This window comes from Hyaena hyaena, unplaced genomic scaffold, assembly GCF_003009895.1.
Source record: "Hyaena hyaena isolate Hyena2069 unplaced genomic scaffold, ASM300989v1 scaffold_900, whole genome shotgun sequence".
Lineage (NCBI taxonomy): Eukaryota > Metazoa > Chordata > Mammalia > Carnivora > Hyaenidae > Hyaena > Hyaena hyaena.
Window position 1 is genome coordinate 317170 of NW_024081535.1, and position 3595 is coordinate 320764.

A 3595-nucleotide genomic window follows, 5' to 3' on the forward strand; every position below is an offset into this window, starting at 1 on the left:
GAAGGTATGCTTCACTCTGTCCTGAAACATGTGTTGTGTACTCCAGAGTAACAGTTACTCCACTTTACCTTATAATTCTGAAATTATGTGTTCCATGTAATGGTTTCATGTTAAGCATGGTTAAGTCCTAGAATTAGTCAATCAGTTAGGTATACATAAGGCATCCACCCCATCCCGAGCAAGCCATTAAAAATTGCGGGGATACAGAGTAAGCATGAGAACTCATTTCCTTGGCCTCTTTCCCTCGTGGCAGTGGCAGATTATGCAGACATGGCCAAGTTTAAAGCTGGAGACCTTTGTGGCAAGAAGGAGATGCTGCTTACAGAGCTGGAAGGCGTGAAAGTAGAGCCGTCCAAGCTGTGTGGCGCCCAAGTGACAGGCAGAACGGCTTCCAAGCTCTCCACGATCTGAGTTGTTCACAAATCCATCCCTCATGTTCTCACTGTCATCAATCAGACTCAGAAAGAGAACTTCAGGAATTAAATTCTACAAGAGCAAGAAGTACACACCCCTGGATCTGTGGCCCAAGAAGACACTTGCCATGCACCACCCCACCGGCTAACCAAGCACGAGGAAAACCTGAAGACCAAGTAGCAGCAGTGGAAGGAGTGAGTGGCTATACTAGCCTCGGAGGTACTGGTCAAGGCCTGAGCACCAGCATCAATAAAACACAAACAACCTGGAAAGTGAACAAACAAACAAACCAAGCATGAGATATAATCCAGTCCCTAGTAGAACGACTACCACTGATAGCTGGAGGAATGGTTCTTTCTACCAATAGCACAAGCAAAAAGAAAAAAAAAAGTGGTTATCCTCTTACATTCTTCCAAGCAAAATGGAATGGGGAAGTTAGAACATCTTTAATATGAAATGAGGCATGCAAATCCCATTGTAATTAGTCTGTGCCACTCGATTAACCATTTATAAAAATTCAGAGGGAAGAGAGAATTCAGTCAAGCCTTCAGTGGTCATGTAAGGAAGGCTTCATGGATGGGGAGAAACATGAGTTTATGCACATAAACAGAGAAGCAGAGGTCTTGGAAAGCAAAGATTCAGAAAGGCAGTGTGGTCCAGACACTGAAGGTGAAACACCATGATTACAGGGTTCAGTGGCCAGAAGCCACATGTGAGATGCAGACCTGGCCTCAAAGCTGATGACACAAATGATACAAGAAAGGGAATGAAGGATATAGAGGAACCTAGAAGGGCTTTTTATGGAAATTCCCAGCCTCTCAAGTTTTCAAATGGAGCCATTGGCTTGATGGCACTTACCACATTTAAAACTTGCTCAGCTCAAGGTTAATGTTCAAGTGCAATCCTGAATGTGGGGGCAGGAAAGGACAGCAGGGCAGGCCACCTTAACTTTGAATGGGACAATGAAATGGAAGGTTATCTCAACGATTTGTCAAATGGTTCAGAAGAGAATGGCAGGGAGTCAATGAAGAAACTAAGAACCCATGATTGAGGTGTAAAGTGGGAAATATGCAACATGGAGATAGGAAAGACTTTCAGAGTAATAAAGAAGGTTAGTAACAGACTAGCCACAGGGAATGAAAGAGGGGAGGGGAATTAAAGACTAGCCAAGGGCTGACCCAGAGGACCTGAGGAATAATGATGCCCCTGGCCACAAATCAGAGAACAGGCAAGCAAGACAGGCTCTGCATGTTGCTTCCAGCTCTCCACAAATGTACAGTAGTCTGGTATAGAACAATGACTTCACAAACACTGCATATAAACGTCTACTGGAGTCCTTTTGTGTGAGCTTCAAAAGAATGACCGTGGCTCCAGTATTACTTACGGCATCCATAATTCATTATCTTCAAAATATTTCCTATAAAAGTAAAACTACAATCTGTATGTGGGAAGCTGATTCAGAGCCAAGCTGTCCCTTTGGCAACAATTTGGGAGAACCACCTACTGCTTCAGAGTTAGCTTCTCTCAAAATGTGTATTTGGTTAATTTTTTAAACAAAGGCTTAGTGCCCTGAAAACACTTCCCAGCTATAGCCACCTTCCAAAATGTCCACTACTCAATAGTCCTCAATACTCACAAGTCTCTAGAAAAGGGAAGGACTCGAACACCCAATAGGGTGATCATGGTGTGAAGGAAAAGGAGGGAGCATGTGTCTGAAATTCACCAATTTATGGTAGATCTGATTCTTTTCATTTAAGCAATCACTTTTAAGTAAATACTATCTTTCAGGTTCCTCCCCTTTCTCTGCTCCTCCTCAGTGGAGTACCTGGCTATATGAAGGGGTTAAAAAGTGTTCAAGTGGCAGAAAGTATGCTACAGATTTATGCACGCTGGTCCTTGCTCTGGCCTCGACTTCATGACAGTGTGGCCAATGGAAATGAAGACAAGAGAGGTTGGCACCTTCTTCAACCAAGAACACAAACTGCTTTCCTGCACTACACTCTTCAGTGCACCAAGATGAATGATGCCCTGACAGACAGGAAGAGTGATGGTAGCCTCTATGCTATACCACTGGCAGTGCTCACAGGCTCGGCAATGCCCAGCAGAGGGCACCACAGTGCCCCGCTGACTGCCTAGAATACAGGGAAGGGAGTCTGGGCCAGGAAAACAGAGGATCGAGTAAGTGCTGACATTCAGGAGGTCATTTGACCCCAACTTCCTGAGTTGTTGGGGAAAATATTGTGTTGGATTTTCAAGGGGTTTAAAGCTCTGCAATGTCCAACAGTGGTAAAAACTAGTATACAGTTATGAAAATATTCACACTGCATTATCCTGACGTTAACAAGGTCTCATTCTGTTGCCACGATCAGTAATTTTGAGAAGAGTTTGCTCCCAGGATCTGCTTCACTGGCACCATTGACCCAGCCCCATCTTCTGCCTTCTTAGGGCTGCTCCTTAACTCTGCTGTCTTCTACTTCAGCTCCTATGGTCTAGGACTTAGGACATGTTTTTGAGGAAGAAGGGCCTAGTTGCCTTATAGTCTTTATATATTTTTAAAAATTCATTGTAAATGTCAAAGGTTTACCAGGTTATAATTATTGTTGCGTTCTTATATTGTGCTCAAAACATTTACATATATAATACACAGAGCAACATTTGAAAGTCGATAGTATTCCCACTACGTTTCCATGGTTGGGGCTTGAGGCACAGAAAGGTTAATTAACTTGTTCTAGGTAACACAGCCAGGAAAGTGGTAAAATAAGAACACAAACCCAGGCATTCTGACTCCAGAACTGTTTTCTTAATTAGATATTCATACATACATACATGCATACATACGTAATAGATACAGACAGACAGACAGATGGTGAATGGATGGATGGATGAATAGACACACACTTATATGATATCCGGAAAATTAAAAGGAAGCAATGCTGTAAGATTTCTAGAACTTTATATGTGGAAGGCACTTCAGAGACCTTCTAGTGTAGTGGTTTTCAATCTGGACTAAATCCTCTTGGAGCATATTCAAGAAGTGTTATGCAGGTTAGGTGAGCAAGGGCCTGGGCATGTGCAGGGCTCAGAGGCCCTCTATCACTACTGTAACCTTAATAATTCTGCATCTGTCTGTTTTAAGTACTGAGATTCTGTGTAAGATTTTTTATAGAAAAAATTATGTTGC

The 3595-nt window shown here is 42.8% G+C and overlaps 1 pseudogene; it reads left to right on the forward strand.

Annotated features, from left to right (window-relative positions):
• Window positions 1–238: 238 nt before the first annotated feature.
• LOC120222724 lies at window positions 239–612 on the forward strand (annotated as a pseudogene).
• Window positions 613–3595: the final 2983 nt, after the last annotated feature.